The following is a 23,843-nucleotide window of genomic DNA, read 5'->3' on the forward strand; positions in this document are numbered from 1 at the left end:
CTGACCACTCTAAACCTTGCGAGGTTTTTGACGGAGTCCCCTCCTGTTCTCGCAGAAGGGACAACTGATGTCCAATCTGTGAGTGCTGTTGAGGCTTGGAAACATTCTGAGTACCTGTGCCGCAACTATCTGTTGAATGGCCTATCAGATGCCTTGTATAACGTGTATCTCAAGGTTCCAACTGCCAAAGAATTATGGGAGTCATTGGAACGGAAATACAGGAATGAGGATGCGGGTACTAAAAAGTATGTTGTGGCTAGGTTTTTGGACTATAAAATGATTGATTCAAAAATTGTGATGAGTCAAGTCTAAGAACTGTAGATTATTCTTAGTGACATTCTGTCGGAATGAATGAATCTAAGTGAAACATTCCAAGTGGCAGCAATTTGTAACACCCCAAAATGCGCAATTTATTTATGCTATCTTAAATGTCTAATATTGTAATATTAACTAAGTTAAAAGAATGTGGTAATAGTTCAACAAGAATGAAAATTTATGTGTTAATTGTCAACCATTAGAATTAGAGGGGCTAAACTTGTATAAAGTAATGGAAGTTTGCAATTAAATAAAATAAAACACAAAACACACCTCCTGGTGTGTTCTGTGGATCGATCAAAGAAGGGAACCAAGGAGAAAAACCCTAAGTTCTACAAATTTGCAAGATTGAAAGGGAAATCAAGACCAAATAACATGCATGAACTCGATTCTCTAGCAATCTAAGCTTGTCCTACAAAGAGGTAAGTCGAAATTCTGAAATTGATGAATTATAGAATGAGGGTTTCGACCCAATCATGAATGCATGCAGAAATTTGTGTGTTTAAGAGTTAGGAAAATACAATAGAACAAGAATTATGTTTGATTCTAGATAGTTGGGTGATTTTTAGCAAAAACCCACTTGAACTAGGGTGATGATGATGAACATGAATGAAATTACATGCTAATTATTGTAATAGTAACTATGAGAGTTATTATTGATAGATTAGTAATAGTTAGAAACTGATTTGGAATGATTATTGTGGGAAATTTGATTGTTTTGATGATCTAAGAATGAACTAGTAGAATCATGCTTTGAACACTTGTACCCTATGCTTTATTCATGTTATGCATACCAAGTGTTTGACAAAATGCCACAATAAAGATGTTAGTCTTGTATGTCATAAACCTTATGTGAATTGAATGTGTTTAAGAAGTATGAGCCAAATTGTGTATAGTTTTATCAATTGATGTGTGTAATTGAGTATGAAACATAAATTAAAAGAATGAATGGTTATATGTAGGCGTTAAGGAAGAAAGTTCGAGTCAAGTGAAGCAACAAGGGAATCAAGACCGAGGTACGCTACTTGTACAATTTTAGCTTTCGTTATAGATATGTGTTGATCAAATAATGTATTAAATTCGAATCAAATAGGGAGAAAATGTTTGTTTGGACCCTTCTTAGGAATGGGTCGAATAATGCTATTGTAAATCTAGAAGGAATGGTAAGAAGTTCCGTTGGAATATATTACCGTGCAAGAATGAAAGAATGAAGTAAAGCGTAAGTTGTAAATGTCACATTGGTTACAAGTCCGTAAGTTGATTCTTGAGTTAGAGAAAGTAATTTTGTTCTAATGAGTTTTTGATGTTGTGGTCATGTAGGTAAATCTCATGTCTAGCTATCAAGCTCCGCCCGGTTCGAACACACCTCAAGCCCGTCAAGCGTTCCGCATTTTGCAAAAGTCAATGTTAAACATTTTGTTAATATGTTTTCGTCTAGTAGTTAAACCTAGTTTTATTATGATTGTCTTTTGAAGAACTTGTCGTAAGTACGTACATAAACTAGATGGTTTGCAAGTAAAGCATGATATGTTTTGACGTGTATATTGTGCCTTTCAAATGATTTTGGATTATGTAAAACAGGGGACCGCTCGTTTTTCAAACGGGTCATGCCCAAATTTTGTTAGAAAAGTATGTTGTGATTTAATAAATATTCAAAGGGAATTATGGACGTTACACAATTGTTGAAAAGTTGCCTCCTAGTTGGGTGGACTTCAAGAATTACCTTAAGCATAAGCGAAAGGAAATGACCATCGAAGACCTTGTGGTTCGTCTTCGTATTAAAGAGGACAACAGAATATCACACAAAGGAAGTCAAGTTGAAGCTTCTGCAAAAGCGAACCTTGTGGAACATGGTCAATCCTCAAGGGGTCACAAGGGTAACAAAGGCCACAAGTTCAATGGGAAAGGGAAAAACAAAGGTGTTGACCTTGGGCCAAAGAAAGGTGGTGTGAAGAAGAAGGTTGCTCCATTTAAAGGGAAGTGTTACAACTGTGGACAAACTGGTCACCGTGCTGACCAATGCAAAGAGCCTAAACGTGACACGACTCTTATGGTTGATGATGATGGTATGCCATTAGTGGCCATGATTTCAGACCTCACTGCCATGGCGGAGGAGGTAAATTTGGTGGCTAACGAGCCAAAAGGGTGGTGGGTTGATACTGGGGCAACCCGCCATGTGTGCCCAGATAGGACCCTCTTTAATACGTTTAAAGAGGTGGTGGGAGAAAAGTTGTACATGGTGCTGCTACAACTGATATCAAGGGAGAAGGTGATGTGATCTTGAAGTGGACTTCTGGGAAAGAGCTCACTTTGAAGAATGTGCTTTATGTTCCAGACCTGCGCAAGAGTCTTGTGTCGGGTTGGATGCTTAACAAGCATGGCTTTCGTTTGGTTTTTGAAAGTGAAAATTTTGTTTTAACTAAGTGTGGTATGTTTGTTGGAAAGGGCTATGCCCAAAATGGCATGTTTAAACTTAAATTTAATGGTTGTTAAGAAAAACATGAATAAAAGTGCTAGTACTTTTGCTTACTTGGTTGAGTCTCCTAATGTTTGGCATGAACGTCTTGGTCATGTAAATTTTTATTCGATGCGTCGTCTAATTAAATTAGATTACATACCAACTTTTGCCATTGACTCTAAAACAAAATGTAAAACTTGTGTTGAAGCCAAACAAACAAGATCATCCTTCAAATCAATTGAAAGAATAACTGAACCCCTTGATCTGATTCACACTGATGTGTCTGACTTAAAATCAATTCCCACCAGAGGTGGTAATAAATATTTTATTACCTTTATCGATGACAATACAAGATATTGTTATGTTTACTTAGTTAATCGTAAGGATGAAGCAATTGACAAGTTTATCTTGTATAAAGCTGAAGTTGAGAATCAACTCAACAAGAAAATAAAACGTGTGAGAAGTGATAGAGGAGGTGAATATGTTTCACCATTTGGGGAATTGTATGCAAAAAGTGGCATAATACACAAGTGTACCCCTCCTTATACACCCCAATCAAATGGCATCGCGGAGCGAAAGAATCATACACTAAAAGAAATGATAAATGCCATGTTGATAAGTTCTGGGATGAGCCAGGACATGTGGGGGGAGGCCATTTTGTCGGCCAATTTTTTGTTAAATAAAATACCTTTCAAGAATAAGGATATAACACCTCATGAGTTATGGTGGGGACATAAATCATCCTATAAATACTTGAAAGTGTAGGGGGTGCCTGGCCAAGGTGATTGTTACACCCCCTAAGGCACTTAGAATAGGGACAAAAACTGTTGATTGTATTTTCATTGGATATGCCAAAAACGGTAGCTCACATCGTTTTCTTGTATATGAATCCAAGAATCCTGATGTGCACAAGGACTCTATCATAGAGACAAGGCCAGGAAATGTGACTTACTTTGAAGAAGAGTTTCCAATGTTAGTACAAACTCATGCGAGTTCTTCAACAACCAATCATACAAGTTCATCAACAATGGTTGATGAGCCTGTTCGAGAGGAAACTCAAAAACAATTAGAGGTTGAAGAGGGTGAGCCAAGAAGAAGTAAAAGGCAAAGGACTGAGAAATCCTTGGGGCTTGACTTTCTTACATTCATGGTTGAGAGTGAGCCTCAAACCTATCGAGAAGCAGTCACCTCTTCATATGGACCTCAATGGAAAGAAGTGATCAAGAGTGAAATTGATTCTATCTTGCAGAATCATACTTGGGAGCTAGTAGATCTTCCACCAGGGTGCAAGCCACTTGGATATCGATGGATATTCAAGAAAAAGATGAAAGATGATGGCTCTGTCAACAAGTATAAGGTAAGGCTTGTGATCAAAAGGTTTAGACAAAAGGAAGGTCTTGACTATTTTGACACATACTCGCCTGTGACCAAAATAACCTCAATTAGATTGGTGCTTGCAATTGCAGCTTTGCGAAATTTGGAAATACAATAAATGGATGTAAAAACTGCATTTCTCAAGGGGGAATTAGATGAAGAGATTTACATGGAGCAACCAGAGGGTTTTTCTGCTCCTAGCCAAGAGAGCAAAGTGTGTAAACTCGTCAAGTCATTATATGGCTTGAAGCAAGCTCCAAAACAATGGCATGAAAAATTTGACCAAGTTATGCTTAACAGTGGTTTCAAAATAAATGAATGCGACAAATGTGTCTATGTGAAAGACACTTCTAAAGGTTATGTGATCTTATGTCTTTATGTAGATGATATGCTTATCATTGGGAGTAATGATAAGATGATCAGATCTACTAAAGACATGTTGAAAGCGAGATTTTACATGAAAGATATGGGTCTAGTTGATGTGATTCTTGGAGTAAAGATCATTAGAACCCAAATTGGTTTGGTGCTAAGTCAATCTCATTATGTGGATAAGATCCTTGAGAAGTTCAATCCTGGGGACACGAGTGTAGCTCAAACTCCAATTGATACCTCTCAACATTTGTCAAAAAAATAGAGGCGAGAGTGTTGCTCAATTGGAATACTCAAGGATCATTGGCAATCTTATGTATCTCATGTCATGTACTTGACCAGACTAGCATATGCTGTAAGTAGGCTAAGTAGATATACTAGTAATCCTAGTTCAGAGCACTAGAAGGGTATGACAAGATTATTATGGTATTTGAGATACACGAGAAATTAGGGACTGCATTATGGCCAAAATCCAGCTGTTGTGGAAGGATTCAGTGATGCCAACTGGATATCCGATACGAAAGATTCTAGATCTATAAGTGGTTATGTGTTTACCCTTGGAGGAGCAGCTGTTGTGGAAGGATTCAGTGATGCCAACTGGATATATACTCGCGTACGTAATGTACGTTAAGACCAATTATACGATACAATAAATATATAAAAACACAAGTTCTTAGCGAGCCACTTTTGTGAGTTTTGATTCTGAGCAACAAAGTTAAGGTTCTTTAGTTTTTGCCAATTACTCTTTTTCTAATTAATTAAAATTAAAATTAAAAATCTTTCTATACTAATAAACAAAAATCTTTTTTGGACACGTGTTATTCTCTAGTAATTTCTCACTCTTATTTTCTTATTTATCTCTTTTATTAAATAATAATAATAATATTAAACATCAATTTAACTAAATCTATTTATCTCTTTTGTTTAATTGATTTCTTTTTTAACTTTAAAGTTTCAATCTTTGGCAATTTAAGTCTAAAGTTTCAATATTTGGTATTTTAACCCCTTTGATTAATTTGATTTTTCACTTCTAATTCAAAAGTTTTCATCTTTTGCAATTTAACCCCTTTAATTTTTTTTACTTTCAATCCAAAACTTTTCATCTTTTGCAATTTAATCTCAACTTTTTTTTTTACTTTCAACTTTAGTCTCTTATATATTTTTCATCTTTCATAAGTTCTCCGTTTAACGTGTCGTTCTAAATTTCCGACTTAACACGCCGTAATGTGCATGTGGGATTCAACGTTTTTTCATCTATTTTTTTCTGTTTCTTTAATTTTTATTTTTTTTACTTTCAATCCAAAAGTTTTCATCTTTTGCAATTTAATCTCAACATCTTTTTTACTTTCAACTTTAGTCTCTTATATACTTTTCATCTTTCATAAGTTCTCCGTTTAACGTGTCGTTCTAATTTCCAACTTAACACGCCGCAACGTACATACTAATAAACAAAAATCTTTTTTGGACACGTGTCATTCTCTGGTAATTTCTCACTCTTATTTTCTTATTTATCTCTTTTATTAAATAATAATAATAATATTATTAAACATCAATTTAACTAAATCTATTTATCTCTTTTGTTTAATTGATTTCTTTTTTAACTTTAAAGTTTCAATCTTTGGCAATTTAAGTCTAAAGTTTCAGTCTTTGGTATTTTAACCCCTTTGATTAATTTGATTTTTCACTTCTAATTCAAAAGTTTCCATCTTTTGCAATTTAACCCCTTTAATTTTTTTTTACTTTCAATCCAAAACTTTTCATCTTTTGCAATTTAATCTCAACGGTTTTTTTACTTTCAACTTTAGTCTCTTATATATTTTTCATCTTTCATAAGTTCTCCGTTTAACGTGTCGTTCTAAATTTCCGACTTAACACGCCGTAATGTGCGCGTGGGATTCAACGTTTTTTCATCTATTTTTTTCTGTTTCTTTAATTTTTATTTTTTTTTTACTTTCAATCCAAAAGTTTTCATCTTTTGCAATTTAATCTCAACATCTTTTTTACTTTCAACTTTAGTCTCTTATATACTTTTCATCTTTCATAAGTTCTCCGTTTAACGTGTCGTTCTAATTTCTGACTTAACACGCCGCAACGTACGTGTGGGATTCAACGTTTTTCATCTATTTTTTCCTGTTTGACATTTCCGTCGCAGCGCGTCTATTTTTCCCCATTTGATAGGTCTGTCGCAACGTGCGAGTCAGAGATCAACTTAGTTATTTTTTTCTCGGTTTTAAACACAGGCTTGTGGTCATATAAGAAACATTTGCTTTTCATCTAACATGATATATAACTATTGAATCCCCGTCGCATTGCGGCGGGTGGTTAATCTAGTATTATATATAAAAAAACACAAGTTTTTAGCTTCAGTCACTTTTGTGGGTCTTGATTTTGAGCAACAAGGTTTAGGTTCTTTTGTTTGGCCAATTACTATTTTTCGTAATTAATTAAAAATTTTTTTATTTCTAATTAGCAATAAGAAGTGGGTTATGTTTATGCGTTGCGATGGTTTGGTTTTTAATGTTTAACATACAATTTATTTTCTGGATATCTTTATTTAACATCACATCTACATTTTCATTCACATTTTGTCCGCTGGCCGCCACGTAGCACGGGCGTAAAACTCTAGCTAATAAAAAAAATTGTAGTTTTGGCTTTGAGAAATGCCCGTTTCACTAAAAACTTGTCAGGCATATCTATACACTTCATTTTAGTACATCTTTGATCTTTGGACTTAACAGCTAGTTGTTGGAATAAAACTAGTGATGGGAGTATGTGACAAGCCAAATATTTAAGGAAACGATTTTACTCGAAATTGTGCTAAACATGCGAATTCCTGGTCAACCTGGTGTATCTTTATAGAGGGTCCTAACGCCTAACGCTTAACGAAAAGTGTGTGCTACAAGTGTTTACACTTGTTGGCACTACACCGATCAGAGTCTAGATGAATCTAGATGAGTCCACTACACCGATCAAAGTCTAGATGAATCTAGATGAGTCTGAGGCATGATGAAACCAGTCAAAATGTTTTTGAGTTTAAAAGTAATGGGCCTAAATGTTTTTGTTAGTTAATGATTAACTTATTATACAAATTTGGGCCTAATTTTATTGGGCTCCAATATACACTATTTGTTAATATTCTTTTACTTAACGATCAAAAATAAATATTATAATCCATAAATTCAATAACAAACGGTTTTTTTACCAAACCAAAACCGTATCGTAAATTTTGTTTTTTCAGAAAATACAAAGCCGAACCGTTAGTTTTTTTTGTATGGTTTGGTTATTTCGGTCCATGTTTATCGATCAATATGGTTTCGTTTTGGTTACCTGGTTTTCTGCTCAACCCTGCTTATAACCAGATAATTGGTGGTTCCAGATGAATATGGATGACAACTGACAAAATGGGTTCTATATGGTGTTTGTTTTGTTGTTTAGGTCCATACGAGTGGAAACATTTTATTCACTCCTAACTATGATATTTAGTTCTTATAAAATATGTTTTTAAAAGAGTTTAGAATATAAAAAGGTGCTAGATTTTTTACTAAAAGATTTTATTCATATAATTTGATTAATTTCTTATGGCCTCCTGGCCAGGGGCGAAGGTTACTTGGTGCCCGGGGGTGCACCCGCCCACCCCAATGTTTTGGTTAGAAGTGTATAGGTTCCGATTTTTTGTCCAGAAATTTTAAAAATTATATAGGATCGCCTCCCCCAATTATTTTTCCTAAATATTTATACAATATATAAATTGAAGTAAAGTTTCTTACCACTTTGTATATCCTAAATATTTATACAATATATAAATTAAAGTAAAGTTTGTTACCACTTTGTATATAAGTGATGGGTAGTTTTGTAAATGTATTTGGTTATCCCTAGATTACCACCACACAATAAACTTAATCGCAAATTTTTATTTGTAAGAACGGGTCCTTTGAATGAATGAAATTTTTTGTTTTATTTGGAACTATTATTATTTTTCACCCAAATCGATAGCCGACCCGACCCGGAACATAACGATAGGAAAAAAAATTTTGGGTCTCATCATTTTACGCCCCCTCAGAACTTTTGGTCAAGCTCCGCCACTGCTCCTGGCAGCCAAAGAGTGGGGCCATTTAGTAGTCTTGACAAGAAATTGGTACATGACTTCATTTACTTTGTCTATTGTTTACCAGTTGGCTTATTGATATGATTAGTCGAATATTTATATTACAACAAAAAGAAAACAAAACTAAAGTGGCTAAATTCAATTCACAACACTTCCTTGTTTGTATAACTATGCTACAAGACGATACTCTGTGTCAAAATATTTAATTATATTATTGTTTAAAAGACGTACATCATCTCATCGTCTGATTCGATTAATGTTGATGGCCACTTGGTCTAGCGACACCAGTTGTTTATCCCTATCAAAGTGGTGCGCGTTCGCGTGTTACAAAGTAGGCAGTAAGTGAATTTCAGAAGTAGATTTTCGAGGTTTTGTGGTGTGCCGTTAAATATATATATATATATATATATATATATATATATATAGGTAAAGAGTAAAATACAAATGCGCTTATCGTACGATACGTACGCGATCATCCCAGCCGTTAGATCAGGTGCAGATCTGGTGCGAATTCAATACATATCGCATGTGAAAAAATGGTTAGCATGGGGTAGTGTGAAAAATGGCATGGGGTGTGTAGATGGACAAAATCGCATGTGGAAGATTTGAATATCGCATGTGAAAAAATGGCATGAGGTAATGTGAAAAATGGCATGGGGTGTGTAGAATCGCATGTGAAAGATTGAATATCGCATGTGAAAAAAGGGCTAGCATGGGGTAATGTGAAAAATAGCATGGGGTGTGTAGAATCGCATGTGGAAAATTGAATATCGCATGTGAAAAAATGGCATGGGGTAATGTGAAAAATGGCATGGGGTGTGTAGAATCGCATGTGGAAAATTGAATATCGCATGTGAAAAAATGGCATGGGGTAATGTGAAAAATGACATTGGGTGTGTAGAATCGCATGTGGAAAATTGAATATCGCATGTGAAAAAATGGCTAGCATGGGGTAATGTGAAAAATGGCATGGGGTGTGTAGAATCGCATGTGGAAAATTGAATATCGCATGTGAAAAATCTCTGTGTGTATTACTGTTCATCTTCTTTGATTGTTGGTCGATCATTGTCAGTCTTCTTCCGTTTGACCCTTACAACTCCCAAATTAGTAGTTCTTATTATCGATATCGCACTAAAAGGAACGAAGGGAGGTTGGGGAAGAAGATTTTCAGGTTTTTGAATTTGATTTAGGGTTTGATTTTGAACTATCATCGGTCAATTACAGAGATTTATGACCTCGCAATGACGTTTAATCTTCCTGGTATGATTTAGATATATTAAAATGATTAATTTAATTATTTAAATTAGTTTCGCTCGCGTTTGATCGATTGAAGATCGTACGGCTGAGGGTATCGCGTACATAATGTAGGATAAGAGGTATTGTACGTTAACCGGCCTCTATATATATATATATATATATATATATATATAGAGAGAGAGAGAGAGAGGAAGGGTAACATACATTACGGCTTAACGTATATCACGCACGACAGGTAATTACGCACGTTCATTTTAAAATCACGCACGTTATAACTCAAAAATCCAAAATCACGCATGTTGAAACACAATAATCACGCATATTGAAAACATTTATCACGCATGTTATAGAACAAATCACACACGTTGTCGTACGTGAAGTACGTTAGGCCGTAATGTACGATATATAATTTAATTAATACATTCTGAAAATGAAATTAAAACTTTCAGAAAATAAATTCTTACAACCATCTATTAAAATTAAAAACTAGGATGCTTTTCTCATTTTATAGTCTTCTCCAATGTTTTCAGTTTTTGTTTAGCAAATAAAACAAGATTACATAATTGGGTGACTTAGAAGATAACTTTAATAATGACTTTAATTCAAGAAATTGGGTACTTGAGTGACACATTTTTACATAATCCCAAATTATTAATCAAGAAAAACATCCTTAAAAAAATAGCAAGAGTTTATTAATAAAGTGCATATATAAAGACCAACCATATATCTAAATTTTTGATCAAACTGCTAGTATATTGAAACATTGTTAAGCTACTCAAACATTTTATGTTTTGTTTATATCAAGCTCTAATTTAAGTACCTGTGTACTACACTGGTTACGTAAAGTAAATTGTATTATCTATCGTAAAAAATATGTCGGTGTATGGTTAAGTAACAAAAATATCCTTTCTTCATTTTTTTTACCAACAAGTGATTGTTTCTTGATAGATCAAATACAAGAGTTAACTTGTGGACAATCCGAAATGGAGACCTTCGTAACTTTGTGGGACGTCGGTATAGCATACTACTGATAGTTTGTAACACGAAAGGTCTTTACCATAACAAATGTTACGAAATATGCTAGAAAATGTTTGTCGGTTTATAAGAGGAAAAAAGCAAGAAAATTACTAGGGTGTGACATACTCTTATAATCATGTTAGAGAATAATTACGTCTACATGCATAATACACGTAAATCTATTGTTGTTTAATGTTTATCCGTTTTAGTGAGTGTATTAGCATTTATTCTAGTCATTTTAGGCTAAAAATTATGTCGTATGCAAAGCCTCATTGACGTACATATAATCAACAAATGTATATCCATCTATAAAATTTAATCTATACGTCACATGGACTCTGGTGCTATTCATTTTCTTCACGTATTTGAAACCGAAATGACAACACAAGAGTTGAGTTTGCCATTTAAAGTGCAAAATTTAGAAAATGAATATCACTAATTCATAATTTATTTAAATATATACAAAGAAAGATTGGTATACATTGGTGGTTTTATCAATGACGGTGATCCAAATATATTGAATATCCTTAGAACCTCAAGATCAATCATTATTTGTGTTTGGTTTTTGATGTATGTATCAACTACTCGCATGAGTGGTGTTGTGAAACCTTTTTAACTTGTCAACATGAGACAACATAACTTGTGTTGCGTCATAGATGCAAGTGTTCATGAAACCCGTTAATAAAATCACCTGTTGTCAATAACATGTTTTTTTTAACATCAAATTTTGGATTACTGACGAACCACTGGAGTATCATTATGCCGCTATCGGAATCACACGACCATATCCATCTCTACTAGGCTATAATGCCTATACGCCAATTCAGGAGGAAACCCAATAAATTTAAGAAAAACCCGCTTGTGAGAATCAAACCCAGGACCTCATGGTTCCTAAGACCACACGGTATGGGCGTCGAACAGCGGCGTTGTTGCCATTCAACGCCTACAAAGCTACATATCCCCCCCGCGTTGTACTTGGCGTTGTACCATGGGCTCCAAATTCTCCACCGGCGTTGAGGGCTAAATAGAACGATGTGGACGATGTTGATTGGTTGTTTGAAACTAAACATTTAGCAGCTAGTTTTAGCTAGTTTGATCCTATAAAAAAAACTTTTTTAAAAAAAAAAAAAACCTATATATTGTTCCACATTTCAGACGAGTTTTATGGAAATCACACTCAGTCACTCATTTATTCTCCTCTCATCCACATATTCTCTCCCACTTTTACAAAATTTATAAAAAAAAAGGAACGCTCAAATTCTTCACCTATCTTCCTCTTCGTCATCTGGGTTTCATAACTTAATTTTATTCTCTTTGGATGATGAGGGACTAACACTTAAAATTCGGCGGTTCAAAAGCTAGTTGAAGTTGTAACGGAAAACGAAAGATGCTCCTCTGAACCAAAAAGGAGAAAATACATAGTACGGGACCGAGTTGCCGCACATGATTTATTAGTAAGTGATTATTTTTCACCAAACCCTACATATGATGATAGTACTTTCAGACGACGATTTCGTGTGAGCCGTGGATTATTTCTTAGAATATCAAATGATTTATCAAGTAAATGTGAATTTTTTCGACAAAGAAAAGATGCGCGTGGTTGTCTAGGATTTAGCACGTTGCAAAAGGTCACGTTCGCGCTTAGACAATTGGCCTATGGGATGGCTTCCAACATAATGGATAAATATATAAAAATGTCGGAACGAACCGCGAGGGAAAGCTGTCACACCCCGACCCACAGCGGAAAGGTACGGGGCATGATGATTGCCCATAGCTCATGACAACTAATTATTGTTTCAATATTTAAAGCATATCCATTTAAATAGTCACATAACATATAATAATCAAAATTGTTCATACATTGTTCAAAACAAAACATATCAAGATTTCAAATTATTATCCTAAGGCCCATGTTACGTGTCCACATCACTTGATCATCAACTTTGAAAACCTGCACCACGTTAGAAAAATATATTTTTGGGTCAACAAATATGTCGGTGAATAATTTCCTCCGTTTTATAGAAAACAGTTTTATATTTATTTCTTTAAAAAAAATATTTTTAACATGCACCTCAAGGTTAGTGTGTAAATGGTCTCATATCATCAACATAGTCAACATATCCATAAATCCAAATTTACCAAACAAGAATACACCATCAATAACAACACAAACAACCAAAATAAATAGACTCCTGATAATAGCGTGCTTTAGGCTCAAGCCCCGAGGAGCGAGTCTAATACTGTTGGTGCTACTAGGCTACAACCCATGGCCATGGAGAACCTAGTCAGCCGTGTGGATCCACTAGACACCATAGCATGCAATAGACTTGACATCAAATAGCATCAAGAATAATAGAATGCACATAAGACGTTCACATAATAACACTTGATCATAGCATGTTAAGTAAATCGAAAAGTGTAACATGATGCACCCCAAAATTTGTAAAAGATTAAAAAGGGGAAATGGAAGAAATTACTCACAGGTTGCGAAGAGTTAATCCACGAGAATGCACCGCACGAAAAGGAACGGTTTATATCTAAATAATAACCGCAGAGTAAATAAACGAAATACTAAACATAAGGATAACCTATTGATTTTAGGAAATTGGGTTTCTCCTATTTGGGGACTTAGAATTATATCAAAATAACCAAATTAATGTTTATATGATTCTAGAATTTTATTTAAATGGCAAAATCATAAATTTATCATTTTAATGGTTTTCAAATATGTGATAAAGCCAATAATTAAATAAGTTCAGAAAACTCATCTAATTATCATATATAATAGATTAAATGATTATTATATATTTTAATCTAAAAGCAATAATTTTGTAGTGGGAATTATTTGTATAACAATTTCACAAATTCTTTAAGTGCATAATAGTTACCAAGAACTATTGAAACAATCTATAAAAGTTCTACAACAATTATATAATCAGTAAAAATTAATAAAAGTATTTATAAAATCTATTTGTGATAATCTGGTATTTTTAGGTTAGTAGAATATATATATATATAAACCATAATAAATCCAATTTAAATTTATATATTCCAAAAAAAAAAAATTAAGGAAAGTACTATAAAATTATCTAGTGTTTATATAATCTGAAATAATCAACAAAAATATTTATTGAATTTATTTAAGACTATCTTATATTTTCATTTGATTTATCTATTGATTAAAACATAAATAATTCACCAAAATTCCAATTGATATCTAAAAATTCCCAAAACTTACACACAAGATATTAGTATGATATATAACAATATTATACTTTCAATTTCACCAAAACACAAGTATAAATCTAAAAGCCCCAAATTCTATACATGAAGAACCCTAATTTTAACTAAAATTAAATTCGGATAAATTAGCCTTCTATCACTGGAATTGATAGAGGGCTTTTGTAGAGCACGAAAAAATAAGCAAGTTGGGCTTTGGAATCACCTGAAAACGTTGAGAATTGAAGGAGATATCGTTGTGTGAAGTTACAAGACCTAGAATGATCTTCGTTCAAATTCGGGATGTAGATGTGATGAAATGGAGAAATTTTAGTGCGGTTTTGCTTGAAATGATCAGAGGAACAGGTGATATGAGGCTTGGAAGCCAATTGTTACGAAATCGATAAAACCCAGTTCATGTTCTTGAGGTATACTAATGGTGAGTTTAATTTGTATAAAAATGGATTGGTTTTATGTGTTAATTACTCAATTTTAATGGCTGAAATGTTATTCCACTAATTGCGATTTAATTGGGAGAAAGTGGAAGGTTAACCGTCAAGTAAATAGCTCGATCAGTTGAAAAATGGATCTGGGTCGCTCGTACAGCGGGTTTCGGTGGAAAGGGAGGGAAACAGCGTGTTTCAAGCTGTGTTTATCAATAAACGAGCTGGAGTATGATACAAGAACTGATGTAGTCCAGTTGTTTAGTCGCGTTTATGTTGTGTGTGGGGTTCCGGGTTCGAGTCCGGTCTGCTACAGATTTTTTAATTTTAGATGTTAAACATGTTTCTGTAATAACACTTTGGTCCCTCTAGTTGATATAATCTGCTAACTACATTAACTTATTACACTAACCTAGTTAGTGTAGATATCATATAACACTAACAATGAACCTAACCTAGTTAACTAAGTTCTTAAACAAATAACTAACTGAGGTAACTGAGTTTGCTAACCTAGTTAGTTAAGTCCCTATAAAGATAACTTAATTGGGTGTACTAACCTGGTTAGTTGATTTGTTTTACTTTTATTGTTTGCATAAATTACAACAACAACCCCTTAACTTGTAACTTTATTTAACTAACCAATCTAACTTCGTTAATGCTTCACCTATATAAATCCAACCGAGCTAACGGAGGTGCTTTAGAAAATTAACGTTTTAGTTCGGTTTAATCCATCGCGATACATTACCTTTAATTGATAAATAAAATATTAGTATTATATAATCATTAAAATTTCGTTTCTTTTATTTGATAAAAAAAGTCTGATTTTGCAATCCGGGTCGGATTTCGGAGATCCGCTTTTTACGGATGTTACAAAAGCCTCCATTATTTTTGTGAGTGTGTCGTTCAACTATATGTAAAAAATATTTGAGAAAACCTACGTTTAGTGACATACAACTTTTGGAGGCTCATGAAGAGTGACATGGTTTCCCAGGGATGATCGGTAGTTTAGATTGTATGAAATGGGAGTGGGAAAATTGTCTAACATCGTGGGCTGGGCAACACAATAGCGGATTTCATAAAAAAACCGACTATGATGCTCGAAGTGGTTGCATCTTAAGATCTTTGGATTTGGCATGCATTCTTTAGTATGCCTGCTGGAAATAATGATATAAATATTTTTAATTAGTCACCCATTTTCAACGACTATATGAACGGTATTGGGCCGAAAGTATCTTCTTTTGTTAATGGTGCAAAGTATAAATACGTTATTATCTAACATATGGTATATACCCAAATTGGGTTGTGTTCGTAGAATCATTTACCCGGGGAACGACGTTAGACGAAAAGCGACATAAGTCCGGGGCTCAAATGGTGGCACGAAAAGACGTCTAACGAGCGTTTGGTGTTTTGCAATCTAGATGGCACATTTTGAAAGTGCCGTATAGAATTATGAAAAAACCAAGAATTCAAAATGTGATGTACGCGTGCGTTATTTTGCATAACATGATTTTGGAGGATGATGGATGCGCAATTTGCGAGTATTACGAGGAGACGAGTCAACCAAGCACCGAAGAAATAAGTAATGAAGAAAAAGAAGCGAACTTAAATGAAATTAAAAATAATACAACACATTGCAACCTTCGAGTGAATTTGGATGAACACATTTTGAGCATTCCACGAGACGACCTTGACGAAGATGAAGACGAAAATTAAAGTTTATGTATTTTTTTAGAGTAAATTGCCAAAATTGTCCCTGAGGTTTGGGCATGTTTGAAGTTTTCATTCAAAACAACAATTTCTACCATATAGTCTTTCACTTTTGGAATTTTTTTGCCATTTTCATCCAAACATCTTACTTTTTTGCCAAAATCGTCCCTAAGATTTGTGATTTTTTGTCATTTCATCCAAATATTTGATAGAAAAAATAAAGCAAATTAGACATTTGGATGAAAAGGGCAAAAAATCTTAAAAGTGAAGGACTATATTGTACAAAAAAGTTGTATTGGATGAAAATGACAAATATACCCAAACCTCAGGGACGATTTTGGGAATTTATTCTTTTTTTTATTTTTTAATTTTATGTAGTTTTCTAAAGTTAATTGATTTTATATAATTTTTAAATAGAAAACAATAATATTAAATAGGTGACATGTGTCGAATAACGCTCTCTTTCACACCCCTTCCCACACCCCTCTTTTTTTCCACCACGCCACTATTCTGACACGCCCTGACGTGGCGTCTACATGTCGAATAATGTCCATTCTTCAAGCACTTTCACACCGTGTGATCTAAGCCTTATCACATCCCAAAAATGTCGTTAGGCTTAGACGATAATGCCATGGGCAATAACATGTTATTCTATGTTCATCAGTTTTAGGTTCGTCGTATTTATCTTAACTTGATGCTTCCTTGATATATCCGACCTTTTCCTTTTTAAATTTGATGTTAACTTTTTAGGTTACTGGGTATGGTGACGGGGTGAAGAGGGTGACGGGATGAAGACCGGGGGGGGGGGGGGGGGCGTGGGAGGACGGGCGTCGCCGAGGGGGGGCCCACCTGTTTGCTCCGTCGCAAACGGCGAAGAAAGGACGAAGAGGACGGGACGGAGGGGGCGGCGTGGAGGGACGATGACACCGTGGCAACGCCGGGGTAAAGGACGGGACCATACCCACTAACCTTACGTGATAACCTCATAGACATTGATTCTCTAATTATAGTGATCAAATTTGCCCTCTACTTGAGATGAAAATTTAAAAGTGTTTTAAAAAGATTTGGTTGGCTTGTTGTCTAAGAAATCAAAAGTTTTGTATTAGCATTAGCCAAATTAAGCCATTTGTTTATTTTACTTATGAGTAAACTTCTGTTTTGCTCCCTGTGGTTCGATCACTTTAACGATTTTGCCTCAAACCTTTAAAAATAGCCATTTTCCTTCAATAGTTTGCTATGATTTTTCCATTTTGCTCCCTGCAGGGAGCAAAATGGAAAAACAAACAATTTGGATGGAGTTAGAGGCGGGGAGCAAATTGGAAAAACCATATCAAACTATTGGAGAAAAATGACTATTTTTAAAGGTTTGTGGCAAAACCGTTAAAGTGACCAAACCACAGGGAGTAAAACGAAAGTTTACTCTTTTACTATTTGACCAAATATTTTTGTAAAAGGTGAAATATTATTATAAAATGTGAGTTAGTTTGAATATTTTATAAAAAGAGAAAAATGCCCGGATAGTCCCTGTGGTTTCACCTTTTTTCACCTATAGTCCCTATCTTTCTAAAACTACTTGAATAGTCCCTGTGGTTTTCCGTTTTGTTCTCGGATAGTCCCTGGGTCTAACTTCAGTTACTTTTCTCTGTTAAGTGGGTGTTAAGAGGGTGTGAAATGACAAAAATACCCTTTCCTTAAAAGGCCAAACCATAGGGACTATCCGGGCATCTTCTTCATGAAAGAACTGACCCTTCATCTCCCTCATCCCTCTCTGTCGATTTCTACTGCACACAAAGGAGGTGCTTCTTCTTCACCATACAAGGAACACACACATACAAATTGACCAGATACCCTCTCCATCTTCACATCTCCAGCCGAGTAAAGGAGCTCCGGCAACAGCTCCGACCATCTCCGGTCACCCACACACCCCTCGACACCTCAGACACCCCCCTCCGATCCTCGTAATTCCGACAACCACACAAGTCCCGACCACACCTACAGCCGGCGAGAAACGAGAGCAAAAGAACGAAAAGAAGGAGATCCGTGGATGGATCGACGGAGAGAGAGAGAGAGACGCGATGAGAGATGTCAGAGGATACCGGTGGTCGACGGCTGGAATTAACTGCGGCGACGCCGCCGTCTACAGCGGCGGTGGTGCTCGGTGGTGAACAGGCAGTGGTGCGGTGGTGCAGTTATGGCGGCGGTGGGGTCACGGCAGCGCGACAGAGCCTGTGACGGCGATGGTTTTGATGGTGAATTTGTTCAGGTTAGGCTCGTTCAACATCAAATGGGTTTGGCTCGATTCAGATTCATCTTGGGTCTCATTTTCAGGTTCAGGTTCGGTTCAACTTAGTTTTCGGGTCAGCTTCGGATTACATGCAGTGAAGGTGACGGTGGTGGTGGTTTTTAGTGAGAGAGAGAGAGAGAGAGAAAGAAAGTGAGGGTGAGGGAGAGATGATGAGGGTGTTGGCTGTCATATGTCTGTACATATGAGAATTAGGGTTCTAAAAACAAAAGGGAGTGATAAAGATAGGGACTATAGGTGAAAAACAAACTGAAAGGGTATTTTTGTCATTTCACATCATTTTAACAGAGAAAAGTAACTGAAGTTGGACCCAGGGACTATCCGAGAACAAAACGGAAAACCACAGGGACTATTCAAGTAGTTTTAGAAAGATAGGGACTATAGGTGAAAAAAGGTGAAACCACAGTGACTATCCGGGCATTTTTCTCTTTATAAAAATGACCAGTTGACAGTTTTATAATAATTTATCCAAAATGAAACAAATGTTATCATATTTTAACCTAAAAATATATAATTTGTTATAAACATGTTATATAAATAATCTTATGGTCAATATTAGTTAGTAAAGCGCCAATGATCTCCAGATTAAGTGGTGAAAGGTTCGAATTACTTTTGGGAGATGCAGGTTCAACGGTGTAGAGTGGAGCACTGGTGGGCAATGATAGGAGACCCAAGGAAACCTTTGTTCGATCCTTGAGGCAAATGGTTTTACCAGTAATTTCACCGTTGTGCCTACGGACGGGTGAGTTACCGGATTTTCCCTAGAATTGCTGATGGATTCAGGTTACTCTTGGAGTACTCTGTTTGGTCTAGTGGGTGTCCCGAAAGTGCTCAAGATTGATTTTGTTGGTTGTTAAAAAAAATTTAGAATAGTGTTATAAAGATCTAAGGTCATGGTCTTATGAGATCTTCCATGTGCGCTTAATTATTCGATAGCAGGTAGAAGTTTCAAGGCGCCCCCCCCCCCCCAATCAATCTGAATAACTCCCCCCAAAAAAAAACCAAAAGTCATTCAACTTGGTTCTAATATCATCTTTAATCATTCCTAGACCTTGTCCCATATATTGATTGTTATTCAAGTTAATTTTCCGTAAAAGCATAATAAAGTGTGATTGAAACATTTGTTGAAAAACAAACATATATCTATACTGTATTATATAACACATATAAGAAAAAGTAATCTTACATAAACTAGGTCCCCCCCCCCCCCGGCGGTTGCGGCGGGTTTTGTATAACAAAATTTTTTAAACGAATTTCAATAATCAGGACGACTAAGCTTTATTTGTAGATTTTTTTTTACTGTAAAAAATGTACCAAATAGAAAATACATATTAACAATGAATACTAATGTCATCACGATTACAATACGTCACAATGATCAACATTACCAAATAGCAATTACATATTAACAATGAATACTAATGTCATCACAGTTACAATACGCCAACAATACGCCAGAATGATCAACATATTTGTTTGAGATTTTTTTACATCAAGTATCACATAATGTATCCTAGTTGTTAACATCTTTCTAAGCTTCATTACGTGAGCATAACGTGTTTATCGAAATTCGTTATGCAACTCATCATCCGAGAATGCCTTCCTAGATTTGTTGTAGACGTACGATAAAATATGACATTCTCATATAAAAGAGTTTTTCCTAGCCTTAGTGGATTAGAAGCATTGATCATTGAATTATGGTATCGGATTTTTTGGCTACAACACGAACATTAGGATTCTCATAAGCTTTCTTTAGTGCGTGATAAAATATCCTTGAAACCACATATTCACTGACATGTAACAGCTTTTGTCAGAGGAGAGAAAGTTAATATGTTACACCTCTTTCGCCGTTTACGTAGATGTAACATCATATGCTACACTTTTTTTCAATAGCAAATTTTGCAGGTTTTACGAAGTGTAACGTTTTCGAACTTAAAATTTACAAGTTTTCAATGTGTAATGCATGTAAAAAACACGTTACATGTTTTTATAGAAAAAAAAGTGTAATAGACAAGCCTGTTACATGTCAGTGTGTCAGACAGAAAAGCGAAAAAACAAAAAGCTGTTACACGTACTTTTGTCAGTCTGTAACATGTTTCTGAAAAGTTGTTTTATGTAACATCCAATTTCAACTATAGGTTTTCTAGAAGGATGATAAAGATTGAGATTCTTAAAGTTTTTTGAACTCATAAGGATTTTCTTATATAAAAGGGTGGGGTTCTAAAGTGAACACTAGTGCATTTGTGAACTAAGTGAATAAATCCTGGTCATTGATTTACATTATCAGATCATAAAATACACTAGTGTATTTTCATCATCAAATCTTAACCATTGATTTACACATGTGTATTGATAATCAAAAACTAAGATTAGTTCACTAGTATTCACAATCAAATGGGTTATTCACAAATAAACCTAACCCTATATATATATATATATATATATATGTGTGTGTGTGTGTGTGTGTGTGAGAGAGAGAGAGTGATCCAAGAAATTTCTCAAATATTACTGGATATATAAATTTTCTCACATACTAAATCAAATTGTGTTTACGTATGCGCATATGCATCATGTGATGTTAGATTGAAAATGAAAAATGAGATGCAGGAGTGTAGGACTAACATGGCTCCTATCTTTAGGCAAGTTAACGTATCCATCAATTAGGTTATAGTCTAGTGGCCAAAAGAAATTATCTCGAAGACCAAAGTTTAATCTTTATGAGATTTAAGTATTTAAGAAGAAAAAAATAGCCGTTAAAAAAAACATAGACATATGCCAAGCATCAGGGCGGCTTAAGCCCAATCCAAATAATGCCATTGCTTTGGGCCACCAAAGTTTTGAGGTCTCAGATTTTATAGGCTTGACTTTAGGTTAGACCTAATTTTGTCATTTGGCATTGATTAATTAGCATTTTCCCTACGTTTCCACTTTCTATTGCTTTGCTGCATATTCCAAATCTATCTACCCAATCGGCAAATCCACACCGCTCACTCTGTATTGATAAAGGAAAAGACTATTTGATTTGATCTTTGTTATAACTTGTTCGACAAGGATAAGGAGAAGCATTTAGCCATCAAAAAATCATTGTACGCTTTTACAGGTAGAGTAGAACATGTGATTTTGAATTGTGAAGAACATTCATGTACTAATCGTGAGGTTTGTTTTCTTTTGTTTCTTTATCCTATTTGTGAAGCCAGTTTATAAACACATAAGTAATATTCCAATTTTGTAGAAGTGTTGAACAAGTGCAAAAGTTCATGTTTCTCTTTGATTGAGCTTGAATATTGTTTGTTCTTTTTGACTGTTGTGTGTAGTGATGGAAACATGTCTAATGTGGGGCATAATGAATTATGCTATGTGAATCTGTATTGATTGAGTTTTGTCCAACTTAATGTGGGAATGTTAGTCCTTGAGGTTCTAGTAAACTTTTTTTTATAGATTGTTATTAGGCCATTCAATTTACTGGCCATAACTGTTTGAATATGTTACATAACCCGATCCGCTTGTTTTGTCAGGCTTAGGTGTGCCTAAAAGGGTCCCAATTTTGAAGGTCGTTTTGGCCTTCAAAATGGTTGAACCGGCCCTGCCAAGCATTTGGATAAACTGCAAAAGATCATTCCTACCCTTCGTATATGATATGTGAACCCACGTGGATTGAGTTCCAACCCCGTGCAATATCTTTGGATCTCTACACATTATGGTCTTCTTCTATCTCATGTTCACGTGGCACTGGTTTGGATAAACTTTATTTGCATTTATAAGACTGGAGGGTATGGTGATGGTCATCCCCAAGGGAATGAGCTGCCACGTAGGACGCCACGTCACCGGGAGTGAGGATGGGCCTAAAGATAAACCAAGGGGGTGGAGGATGGGGCCCCACACTATTTATAAAAACAAGAGTAAACTGCCATTTTGGTCCCTGTGGTTTGGACAGTTTTGCCATTTTAATCCAAATCTCAAACTTTTTAAATCTGGATCCCTGTGGTTTGCATTTTGTTGCCATTTTAGTCCAAATCTCAAAAAGTCTCATTATTTACTGTTCCAACATGTCTTTTTTGTCTTTTTGTGCAGGGTAGTTTTGTCCAATTACTTTTCATTGAAACATTTTCTTAATTAAAACCCAAATAAATACCCTCCTTATTAATACTGTGTTCCCCAATCCCCATTTTCCTCTCTACTTTCTCTCTTTCTACACCATTTCCTAAACAAGTGTCTTAATCACAAACAACTACCATTAATTAGGTCTGGCGGAATTAGGGGATAATACACCACCATAACTTCACTCAAGCACACAATCACCACAAAATCCTTTCAAATCCACACAATTCATTCACAAATCAAACCGTTAAATCTCAAATTCACACCTCACAAAACCTAGATCTACAACCAAATCAATGTAATTTCACTATTTCATGAACCGATGACATCATCAGGTAGATAATACGACGTCGTCACAGGCGGTGGTGTAAAATGAACGTCAGTCATCGGTCGTTGCATCCGGTTGAAGCGGCGCCGTTGCCTCCGGCCGACGGACGCGCCGTTGTGCCGCCGCGAGTGAGGATGAAGGTTATTCAAGGTATGCCGGGGACGATCGACGGTTTAAGCTTGCAGTTTTGTCAGTTTGTGTCACACCCCGATTTCCACGTGTCTCACCGGTGGGCCCGATGGGGGATTACCGTGACGTAGTTGGCAACAATATTGTCAAACCACACAATATAAATGAATACACAGCGGAAGCATAAAGATAAATATATTTCAACTTTATTCGTAATATCAATGTATCACCATTGTTGAAATAAAATCCACAGGGGATCAATAATAATAATAAAAGTATTGTTCAACAGACTTCAGGCATCTTAAGCTTGCGAGACTTCTAATGATGCTAAGGAGAAATCCCAGCCAATTACGCATAGTACCTGCATTTAGTCTTTTTGGGAAAATACGTCAGTTTACACTGATAAATACATTCAACTGACACTTTTGTAAAATGTTTAATAAAATTGGTTTAAATGCACAAGGCACAAACTCTTTATAACTTGGGATAATATATAATTAAATCTTGTAAAGAATTACATGTTTACTATGCGTTCGGTCGCCCGGGTCGTGCCGGTTTAAAGGTTAATAGACACGCCACAAAGCATAAAACCGTGGCGGGAAAACCAACGGTTATACCTCTAATATATATAGACACAATGCCGGGTGTACGCCTACACCCGGATGTCAAGGTAGTGGCCATTTCGTAAAATGATGCCAAGGATATCCGGGACATGGTCATTA

General features: G+C 35.4%; 1 long non-coding RNA gene across 1 annotated transcript; it reads left to right on the forward strand.

Moving 5' to 3' along the window:
- Positions 1-619: 619 nt before the first annotated feature.
- Positions 620-1,935, forward strand: LOC110906329. Its single transcript, XR_002573826.2, has 3 exons — positions 620-737; positions 1,278-1,331; positions 1,636-1,935. It is a non-coding gene; the product is annotated as an uncharacterized LOC110906329 (long non-coding RNA).
- The last annotated feature ends 21,908 nt before the right edge of the window (positions 1,936-23,843 follow it).

This window comes from Helianthus annuus, chromosome 2 (genome assembly GCF_002127325.2).
Source record: "Helianthus annuus cultivar XRQ/B chromosome 2, HanXRQr2.0-SUNRISE, whole genome shotgun sequence".
NCBI lineage: Eukaryota > Viridiplantae > Streptophyta > Magnoliopsida > Asterales > Asteraceae > Helianthus > Helianthus annuus.